We start from the raw sequence: 12,043 nt of genomic DNA on the forward strand, positions 1-12,043 counted from the left end.
CCCACATGGTACATTAAGCAATGGGTTGATCAGTGCTAATTTGTACAGTTGTGCAGCACTGCAGGAGACAGCACAGACTGACATCTCCACCCCCACCGTCTACAGGGACATTACATTCAGATACACAGTGGCCAGGCAGCAGGGCCAGTAATTATTGCTTTACAGGCACTTGATGGTGGGGGACAGAAAGACAGGCCTGAAAGAACAGGGAAAAACAAACTTCAGCTCCTTGTTCTCCTGTGCATTCGCTGGGGCTTCACACATACTTTATGACGGGGAGACACACATGCCTGTGATCAGAGTGGCGCGTCCTCTCCTATCTTGTATCTTCATCTACCCCGCGGCTTGTAGAAGTTACCAAGCTTTCCCCGCCCCTCCACATTACAGACAGGAGCTGGGGGAGGAGGGCGGAGATGGCGTCCCTGAATGACAGCGGGCTGGCTGCACTGAAACGGCCGCTGCTCGCTCTAATGAAGTAGAGGAAAAAAAGATTGTTTCACAGACCAGGACAAACGGCAGCCGGGCAGGAGGGCAGAGTCAGGTGGGCGCTCCGCCCAGTTAAAAGGCTCTGGGGAGAACACTGGAGAGTAGTGAAAATCAGGGCAGAGGTTGATGCAGGCAGAAAGTAGTCAAAATCAGGGCAAAAATCGGTAACCATATGGCAGAAGCACTTAGCTCGGAAGCAGTTGGGAACCAAATGGCTATATTGTTACTATCCTGTGCTTTCAAATAAGCTTTTCTGCCATGGCAGTCAGGTGACACAGGGGAGAGATCAAATTACAACTTGTGATTAGAGACAAATGAGGCTAAACTCTCTACATATACACATGTACGTACATACATACATACATACATACATACATACATACATACATACATACATACGGCTCGTCCCCACTAGTGCGGCGTGCGTCTCGCAGACGCATGCCGGCACTGAGCGGGTGGGCTGGATCGCAGGCGAATCCCATGAGCCGTGCCATGCACGGCTATTGAATTCGCAGCCTCCGCCGCAAATTCTGCAGGGGGTTCCGCCCGAATCGCTCCCGCAAACGATTCGGCCGCGGCGCCGTTATCCCCTATGGCAGAGTTTACCAGTGCGATTCATATGCGGGGAAACTCTGCGGAATCGCGGCGGAAACCGCGATAGTGGAAACGGGCCCTTATAGGTTGATTTATTGGACAGACAGTTAGGAGCAAATTATGTTCGAAGGAACCATTTTTCTTTTTGTCGAGCAGAGGATCAATTGCTACACCCTAAACAGTTGGCCTAGGGAAGCATATAACAGGAGGCCCAACAACCAGAGGATAGGGGAATGGAGGAAGGGAAGAGAGAAAGGAATATAGGGAAGGATCTTCCTATATAGGTTGTTAGTAGTGATCTCAAGTCTTGGAAATGTTAAATGTCACTTTCTGCACATCTATCTTGGAGCAGGCTGAACTAACTTATTCCAGTCAAAAGACCAAGTCTCTGCATGGATGTATTGATTATTGCGTAGTCTTAACAGTTTTTCCATTTGTAAATTATATTGGAGCCAAAGACTTTTGATCTTGCTGTTTTTTTTGTATCTAGAACTTTGCTGTACAGTTCTGGATGCTCTTGGACCATTCCATGATAACGTCCTCCATAGCAATGTTTTCTTAGCAATACTCACAGAATAAAGTTTTCAATTGCTTGGCTTCCATGTAAGTTTTCATCATTATGGTGACTGGGAAAATGTACGTGCAAACATTGACTAGTAATACACATCTGTTGTATCCACATTGATCGTGTGTGTGTGTGTGTGTGTGTGTGTGTGTGTGTGTGTGTGTGTGTGTGAAAATGTGCAGGACTGGCAGCCCAGCGCACATAACCCCTCCAGACATATAAATAAAAGTACCAAAAGCCTATATTTGACGAACGTGTTGGCTGTAAATTGTAGTGTCCACTGCTCTATGAGCAACAGATGCTACATGCTCGCTCGCTCGCTCGCTCACTCACTCACTCATTCTTTAGTTACAAATGAGATTTGCAACTAACAGATTTTTAGCTTGCCTACTTGATGGTTATATACAATTTTTATATACCATAGCATCCATTTTCTTGTTTTCATTTTTTTTCCTCATTAAATTATTCTAAAAGAATAGATCTGGGTGAAAAGCTGTCCGAATACTATTTTTGAGCGAAACATGAAGTTTAGATTGCAGTTGAAGCAACACTGTCAAGATTTATTATTTGATAAATAAGGCGCTTACAGTCAGCTCTAGAGTACAAGACTTTATTGTGGTGTTTAGCTCATTGTATTGATCTGCTGGAAGATTGCAAGCGTATTTGATTCTGCCGTGGGTCATCACTCTCTGAAAGATAACACTTCCAATGTTTAACACCTTAGGAAAAAAGAAATCTGTATGTGGCTGGGTAAGAGTTGGGATGTTTGGTGAGGAACAAGAAATGACACTCGGCATGTGTATATCACTGATAATAAACAGATTTACTGCAGTAATGTATGTTGTTGTTGTGGTGTGTGTGTGTGTGTGTGTGTGTGTGTGTGTGTGTTTTTTTTTTTTTTTGTGTCTGGGGTGTTTGTGTGTGACACAAGTTTAGACATGGTGTTTATTTGAAGACATACAAATTGATTGCTTTTTTCAGTGGAACAGTCAAGCTGTGCTAAGTATTGGGAGTATGCCCTCTTCATGCTGATTTGGTCCTAAAAATGCTATTTGACTTAGAGTGGTGCTATATGTGTGTATATATATATATATATGTTACGGCCAGAACCCGAAGTGTGGCCACTTCTAGTTCTGGCCAGCCACTTCGGGTTCTGGCCGGCCAATGTGCAAAGTGGCCGCAGCGCAGCGGCCAATGTTAGAAATGGAAAGTTTACATTTATTTTACAGCCGTCTCGCTGCGGCCAAATGTATTAAAAGTTGCTTAATTTAATTAAATATAGCCGGCGGCAATGTGATAGATGAAGCCGCCGGCTTTCGCACTGCCTCCTCCTCCTCTCCCCCGCCTCTCTCCTCTCCCTGCCTCCTATACGACATACGGAGCAGCCGGGCGGGGACACGCGTGTCCCCGAGAGTCGTTCGTCGCGGCAGGGGAATCCTGCCGTTCCTGCAGAGCGGGCGCTGGCAGAAGCAATGTCTGCAGCCTCCCCGCTCTGCTTCCCCTGCCGCGACGAACGACTCTCCCGGCGGCTCCGTATTGTATGGAAGGCGGGGACAAGGAGAGAGGGGGTGGGGGGGGAGAATCGGGGGGGGGGGGGGGGCAGTGCGAAAGCCGGCGGCTTCATCTATCACATCGCCGCCGGCTATATTTAATTAAATTTAAGCAACTTTTAATACATTTGGCCGCAGCGAGACGGCCGTAAAATAAGTGTAGCTTTGCATTTCTAACATTGGCCGCTGCGCTGCGGCCACTTCGCAAATTGGCCGGCCAGAACCCGAAGTGGCCGGCCAGAACTAGAAGTGGCCACACTTCGGGTTCTGGCCGTAACATATACATATATATTTATTTATTTATTTAGTTTTAATATGGCGATGGGCCAAATGGTAAAAGCAGTGCATATTGATGGAAAGTTTGCATACTATTTGTAATATAATATTGAATGGCATAACCGGGCCAAGGCAAGATTTACAAGAACCATTGGTTTTGCAGGCTAGATCTGACTTCCATGTGCACATTCTGACAGTCTACAGATCTGTAAATAGGAATGCTTAGCTGTACCATAGAAAGAGGGGGATGTTTTTAGCGGGCATTGAAGGAATTGTAAATCGAAGTAAAAGTTGCAATCTGAGAAGATTTTCCCTGAGGCTAGGTGGCAGGCTTGTGCTCTAGCGTTCAGGACAGCGCAGAGCCAGTGACGCTGAATCTACCGCCGCCGGAGGAGCTGGTTGAGCTGGGGGAGAGTGAGGGGGGGATAGAGGTCCCCAGCTACTGCACTTGTGGGCATTCCCCTACCCCAAACTGCTCGCGGCCCAAGCACGCTGCCGCCCCCCCCCCGAATAGCCGATGACGCTTGAGGTTTGCGAGAGCCCGGGGAGCCAGCTGTATCTGCAGGGGGGGGGGGGGCACGAGGGGAGTTGCACACCCTCCCCACCAGCCTGACCACCTCCCCACGAGCCTGAACACCACCTCACCACCAGCCTGATCACTAGCCCACCAGCCTGACCACCTGCCCACCAGCCTGACCACCACCCCACTAGCCCACTAGCCTGACCACCTCCTCACTAGCCCACCAGCCTGATCACCTGCCCACCAGCCTAATCACCACCCCACTAGCCCACCAGCCTGACCACCTCCCCACAAGCCCACCAGCCTGACCACTAGCCCACCAGCCTGACCACTAGCCCACCAGCCTGACCACCTCTCCACTTGTCCACCAGCCTGACCACCTCCCTACCAGCCTAATCACCACCCCACTAGCCCACCAGCCTACCAGCCTGCCCACCAGCCTGACCACCCACCGCACTAGCCACCAGCCTGACCACCTCCCCACCAGCCTAATCACCACCCCACTAGCCCACCAGCCTGACCACCTCCCCACAGCCTGACCACCTCCCCACCAGCCTAATTACCAGCCAGCCTGACCACTAGCCCACCAGCCGGACCACCCACTGCACTAGCCACCAGCCTACCACCTCCCCACCAGCCTAAACACCACCCCACTAGCCCACCAGCCTGACCACTAGCCCACCAGCCTGACCACCTCCCCACTAGCCCACCAGCCTGACCACTAGCCCATTAGCTTGACCACTAGCCCACCAGCCTGACCACTAGCCCACCAGCCTGACCACTAGCCTACCAGCCTGACCACTAGCCTACCAGCCTGACCACTAGCCCACCAGCCTGACCACTAGCCCACCAGCCTGACCACCCACTGCACTAGCCACCAGCCTACCACCTCCCCACCAGCCTAAACACCACCCCACTAGCCCACCAGCCTGACCACCTCCCCACTAGCCCACCAGCCTGACCACTAGCCCACCAGCCTGACCACTAGCCTACCAGCCTGACCACCTCCCCACTAGCCCACCAGCCTGACCACTAGCCCACCAGCCTGACCACTAGCCCACCAGCCTGACCACTAGCCCACCAGCCTGACCACTAGCCCACCAGCCTGACCACTAGCCCACCAGCCTGACCACTAGCCCACCAGCCTGATCACCTCCCCACTAGCTCACCAGCATGCCCACCTCCCCACCAGCCTAATCACCACGCCCACCTCCCCACCAGCTTAATCACCACCCCACTAGCCCACCAGCCTGACCACTAGCCCACCAGCCTGACCACTAGCCCACCAGCCTGACCACTAGCCCACCAGCCTGACCACCACCACACTAGCTCACCAGCCTGATCACCTCCCCACTAGCTCACCAGCATGCCCACCTCCCCACCAGCCTAATCACCACCCCACTAGCCCACCAGCCTGACCACCTCTCCACTAGCCCACCAGCCTGACCACCACCTCACTAGCCCACCAGCCTGACCACCCACTGCACTAGCCACCAGCCTACCACCTCACCACCTCCCCACCAACCTAAACACCACACCACTAGCCCACCAGCCTGACCACCTCCCCACCAGTCTGACCACCTCCCCACTAGCCCATCAGGCTGACCACCCACCCCACTAGCCACCAGCCTAACCAACTACCCACTTACTAGCCACCCACCTCACCACTTACCAACCCACCCCACTAGCCACCAGCCTGACCACCTCCCCACCAGCCTGACCACTAGCCTACCCTAGACCTACTTGCCCAACCCACCAGCCTGACGTACTTACCCACCCACCCCACTTCAGTGTTACCCTTCTTTTCCACCCAGCATGACCTTGGGGCCCTTTTCCACTAGCTTCAGAAAGCGGATCGCAGCAGTTTTGATGAGCACCGTGATAACATGTAAATCGCGGTGCTCATTTCCGACTAGCATGCGTCATATTTTTCTGAATCACAATTGTCAGGCGACCGTTCTCCGTTTCCAGCAGCTATATGGTGCAATCACGGGTAGTGTAAATTGTAGGTTGCGTGATCGCAGCGCAATTGCGATCGCACTACCTAGTGGAAAAGGGCCCTTACTTCCCCACCCGGCTACTTTTTCATGCCACCCGGCTGAAAAAAATTTCTGGGGAGAACCCTGACACAGCAGGCTATTGCTGGAATAAGCAGCATTTCCACCTGTAACTCTGATGTGGGGAAACACTGCCTATTCTAGTCAAGTGGACACAGAGCCCAAATCTTCCTCCTGACATTATTAATGGGCTCATTTCCAAGCTGCATTTTATTTGCATGCCAGTTGCAATCATTTGCATTGTGTTGACCATCTCTACTAGGCTAATGGAATTTCATTAAAAGTGGATAATAGAAGCTTCTGTCACTATATATATTTTTTTCGCTTTTAGGTTTCTTGAAAAGGGTAACTGCAGCTATGAACTATTTTACCTTTAACCAGTTTGTACAAACTGGACACATAAATATCCTTTTTGTCTACCTTACCTTCAAAAGTGACGTTTATATGCATCTAGTCAGTCTGCTGCCGTGTCCATGCGCGCTTCTGTTGGCACTCACTCGGCAGTGATTATATTCACCAATTCAAGGCTTTGTATAATGAATGAACATTGTTACAGCCAGTAACAATGTTCCTTCTTTAACCATTTGAGGACCACAGTCTTTTCGCCCCTTAGGCCGGTTACACACTCAAAACGTGCAGGAGAACGGCTCCTGCAGGCGTTGCGGCTTGTCGTTGAACCTGCGGTGCGACGCTGAGTAGCGGCGGTAGTAGTTAATTTACCCGAAGGGGAAACGCTGATTCCCGGCGATAAAATGCGCCGGGATGCGTCGTACTGCAACGCATCGAAACGCAGCGTCAGGTGTGAAAGGTAAAATGAAAGTCTATGGACTTTCCTTTTACCTTGGTTAACGCAAAGTATAGACTTAGCGTTAAAACGCCAAAAGAGGGCTCTGGTGTGAAAGAGCCCTTAGAGATGGGGAAGGCGTCCAACAGGATCCCATTTACCCTAGCAAAAGGTCCAACATAGAGACCAAGGATCTTGTTAATCAGATTATGTCCCATCCCAATTTGGGAGAGTGTCTCTCTAAGAAACCCCCAATGGATCCTGTCGAACGCCTTCTCCGCATCAACAGTAAGCAGACACATCTGCTTCCCTTTGGTTATAGCTTTGTGTGTGAGGGAGGTAGTTTTAAGGGTGTTATCCCTTGCCTCACGACCTTGTGTAAAGCCTGCCTGATCGGTATGTATGATAGGGGGGAGAAGAGGCTTGAGTCTTTCAGCTATAATTTTGGAATACAACTTGATATCCAAATTAATAAGCGAAATAGGGCGGTAATTGCTGCAGTGATTAGCATCTTTTCCTGGCTTAGGGATCACTACTATATGTGCTTGTAACGCTTGTTTGTGAAAGGGTGAATTGGCTGAGATGGCATTGAAGGCTTTGCTAAGAATAGGAGTGAGTTCAGGTGAAAGTGCTTTATAAAATGCACCTGACATACCGTCTGGTCCGGGACTTTTGCCATTCTTGAGAGATTGGATACCAACTCTCTCCGATTCTGTAAAATCTTTATCCAACTCCTTTATGGCCTCTTCATCTAATTGTTTTAACGTAGTGTGGGATATGTACTCCTTAATCATATTAGATAAAGTTTCGGCATCTAGGTTGTGGAATTTACCCTTTAAGTTGTAAAGTTCCAGGTAGTAGTTTTTGAAGGCTTCCGCTATTTCAGTAGATTTGTGTTTTAGGGCTACCGAGTTAGGGGACTTGATGTGGGGAATAAAAGATTGGTTATTTCTGGGGTGCAGCTGGGAGGCAAGCAGCGTGCCGCATTTATCCGCTTTTTCATACAACATGCCTTTTAAATTTTTCCCTAGCTCTCAAAGACCCTTCATCTAGCAGGGATAGAAGCTCCTGACACTTGTTGGACAGCTGGAGGACAGTAGCACCCATGGCGTCCTTGCCAGTTTTTTGCTTATTTTCTAAATCTGTTAATTGTGCTAAAAGAGAGGAGATTTTCCCAAATTTTTCTTTTTTAATCCTGGCGCCATGTGATGTGAATATCCCCATCAGCACACATTTTAAGGCTTCCCACTTAACCCTCCTGGCGGTTAATTTTTTCTGCCAATTAGGCAGAAATCCATTTTTTTTTTTTTTTGTTTTTGTTTTTTTTTTGTTTTGTTTCATGTAAAGCTACCAGAGTGGTAGCTACATGAAACCCCACTAGAGGGCACATGTGTCCCTCTAGTGCGATCATCACCGGCATCAATAGCAAACAGGGGAACGCGTATATAACGCGTTCCCCTGTTTGGCTTCTCCTGTCGCCATGGCGACGATCGGAATGACGTCATGGACGTCAGACGCCTCCGATCCAGCCCATAGCGCTGCCTGGAACTCATTGGTCCGGGCAGCGCAGGGCTCTGGCAGGGGGGCCTTCTTCCGCCGCTGCGTGCGGGCGATCGCCGCAGAGCGGCAGCGATCAAGCTGTACGTGCGGCTAGCAAAGTGCTAGCTGCACTACAGCACTTTGCATGGGGCGAATCGCCCCACCCACTAGAGGCTGAGATATCCTCCTGCGCGGCATAGCCCGAGCTCAGTTAATGGAGGAAGCCGTTGTATCGTTAGCATGGTCAGTAAGGAAGTTGAAGATAGCTTTCTTAATGTCATTGAGACAGTCGACATCCTTTAATAGGTTATTGTTTAATTTCCATTGAAATTCTCTGTGGTTTTCTGTGGATAGGGAGATAGAGCAGTATACTGGGGAGTGGTCTGACCATAAGTGTAGGCCTATGTAGGCCAGTTTTATCCAATAAACTGATACGAAACAAATACGTAGTCTATACGGCTAAATGAATTATGTGGTGCCGAGTGGAATGTTTAATCACTGGCAGCAGGATTGAATATTCTCCAACTGTCAACCAAACGCATATCCAACAGGAGTCTAACTTAGGCCACATACACACATCAGACCATAGTCTTTGGAAAATGAAAGATCACAGACCAATTTTACCCCCTTCCATGTAGTATGGGAGCCATACCTTCACAGTCTATTCTATGGAGCTGAACTCCCCATCAGACAGAAATCTTTGCAAGATGCTGCACACACAGATGCTGTACACATTCAAAAGATCAGTATCTGCAAAAGATCTGTTCATGCAAAAGATCCATTCCTGCAAAATGCATTCATAGTCTATGATATCTGCAGATCCTCATACACACCTTGTTTAACAGACATTCATCTGCAGATCAGATCCACCAGGATGGATTTTCAGATCTGCAGATGATTGTCTGATCTGCAGATGAATGTCAGTTAAACAAGGTGTGTATGATGATCTGCAGATCTTAGACTATGAATGCAATTTGCAGGAACGGATCTTTGGCAGGAACAGATCTTTTGCAGATACTGATCTTTTGTGTCTGTACAGCATCTGTGTGAGCAGCTTCTTGCAAAGATTTTTTTCTGATGGGGAGTTCAGCTCCATAGAATAGACTGTGAAGATATGGCTCCCATACTACATGGAAAGGGGTAAGATTGGTCTGTGATCTTTCATTTTCAAAAGACTATGGTCTGATGTGTGTATGTGGCCTTAGGATTTAGGCACATATTAATGTCAGTGCCAACCACCAATACACCTTCAGCAAAAGATTCTAGTTTATTCAGATACCTTAATAGATGCCTGCCCTGGTTGGTATTAGGTAAGTACAGGGATGTGAACGTTATAGGTTTACCATATAATTTGCCTTTAAGAAACACGTATCTGCCTTGTGGATCTATCATGCTGTCAATATCTGTCAGGGGGAATGTTTTATGTAAGCCTATTGATGCTCCCTTTGACTTAGGGAAGGTGCTATGGTACCACCTATTAAAGAAGAGTTTGTTTATAGAGGGGGTCGAGTCACTTTGGAAATGAGTCTCCTGTAACATAGCCACTTTGACTTTCTTTTTATGCAGATGATAAAGAATCTGAGATCTCTTATTTGGATTGTTGAACCCCTTAACGTTATACGTGGCACAGTTACAATCACTTGGCATGGGTCTTGTGGCTGTCATAGTAACAAACATAAGGTCCTAAAAAGCAATGATGTTGTCGTGGCGTAGTAATTAATTGTAGTCCTAACAAATTGGCGGTGAGGAAAGGAAACCTGGGTAGTATATATAATATTGGGTGTTAAATGGGGGAGGGGGCTAACTTGAAAGAAAAACACGAGGAGAACTATCCTCGTAGAAAACATCTTTGAAACAGCAGAACTGGTCGGAACCAGTTTATCATGGGGTGGGGAGAGGAAGCTCACGAACAATGACCTATCACTCATATTCAAACATGTGAGCTCCCACACGGCTCTTAGCCTAAATGTCTCAGTGTAACATAAGGTTAAAGATTCTGTCTGGAAGAAAAGCAGCCATATTTAAAACAATAGGTGTGGTTATAAAGAGTGCTGGCATAATAGCTTAACCTATTTTGGTTCCTGGACGTAGTTTCTACGTCCAGGAACCATGCGCGCTCCCGCGGCCGAACGCACGCGTGCACGCGCACTCCCGGCCGCGGATTCGGTAGCCACGGAATCAATGTATCGGGCTATGGTGCCCGATCACTGATTCCTTTCCCCCGCTGAAAAAGCGACAGCTTCTCTCGGAAGCTGTGCTTTTTCTGGCTGTTCCCTTCCCGATGCGTCACTCTAAGCGTGTGCTACGCTTAGAGTGACGTCATGTAAACAAACTCATGGCCGCCATCTTGTGACCAAAAAGTAATACTACACCTGAAAGGAAAAAAAATTTAAAATTAACACACATTTACATTATAAATCTATTGTTTACCTCCCACCCTCCCAAAACTACCCAAATAAAATGTTTACTATAAAAAAAAAAAACATGTAAATATTTACCTAAGGGTCTAAACTTTTTAAATGTCAATGTAAAGATGAAATATGTCTGTTTTTTTTTTTTATTTTAAACTTGTAAATAGTGATAGATGCAAAATGGAAAAAATGCACCTTATTTCCAAATAAAATATTGTCACCATACATTGTGATAGGGACATAATTTTAAAGGTGTAATAACCGGGACATATGGGCAAATACAATACGTGAGTTTTAATTATGGAGGCATGTATTTTAAAACTATAATGGCTGAAAACTGAGAAATAATGAATTTTTCCATTTTTTTTTCTTATTCTTCCTGTTAAAATGCATTTACAGTAAAGTGGCTCTTAGCAAAATGTACCCCCCAAAGAAAGCCTAATTGGTGGCGGAAAAAACAAGATATAGATCAGTGCATTGTGATAAGTAGTGATAAAGTTATAGGCTAATGAATGGGAGGTGAACATTTCTCACGTGAAAACGACGGAACGCGAATGGGTTAATGTTGTGTCTATAAAGTACGCTACGAGGTATATGCACTTTAACCACTTAATGTTTACAGTACAGTATATCTACTCCCCTAAAAAACTTCATCTAAGCCTCAGGGGAGTAGATATTCGTAACTCTGCTACAATCGCCGCTGTGCGTGCTCTCACGTGCTCACGCACTAGTTCTTAGGCCTGGGGCACACCAGAGGAGTTTTTCTGAGCGTTTTGAGTTTTTAAATCTGCTGCTAATGTTATCCTATGTGTCTGTGCGCACTGGAGCAATGAGGTTTTGTAAAAAAAACCATAGCATTACATTGGGAAGAGCTTTTGAAACCTCTAAAAGCTCTTCCCAATGTAATGCTATGGGGTTTTTTACAAAACCTCATTGCTCCAGTGTGCACAGACACATAGGATAACATTAGCAGCAGATTTAAAAACTCAAAACGCTCAGAAAAACTCCTCTGGTGTGCCCCAGGCCTATCTGCTACATGTTAGCCCGGAGATCAATGAATGGGAATGCAGTTCCCATTCATTTTTCTAGTTCCCCGTGTCCATGATCGCACATCAATTAGATGCCTGAGGTCATTTGTAAACACTGTAACTTACACTTACACGCATTAGTTCCTGTTTGTGAACTAAAAGCATGCGCAGGAAGCTAATAACTGAGGACATCTTGTGACCAAAAAGTAAAATTACACCTACAATCATTTACT

The 12,043-nt window shown here is 47.3% G+C and overlaps 1 protein-coding gene across 1 annotated transcript in view; it reads left to right on the plus strand.

Moving 5' to 3' along the window:
* The window catches only part of LOC137519047 (spindle assembly abnormal protein 6 homolog), a 103,261-nt gene that overhangs the window by 33,490 nt on the left and 57,728 nt on the right, over nt 1-12,043 (plus strand). The gene's annotated exons all lie outside the window — the stretch shown is intronic.

Source organism: Hyperolius riggenbachi, chromosome 1 (genome assembly GCF_040937935.1).
Source record: "Hyperolius riggenbachi isolate aHypRig1 chromosome 1, aHypRig1.pri, whole genome shotgun sequence".
Taxonomy (NCBI): Eukaryota; Metazoa; Chordata; class Amphibia; order Anura; family Hyperoliidae; genus Hyperolius; species Hyperolius riggenbachi.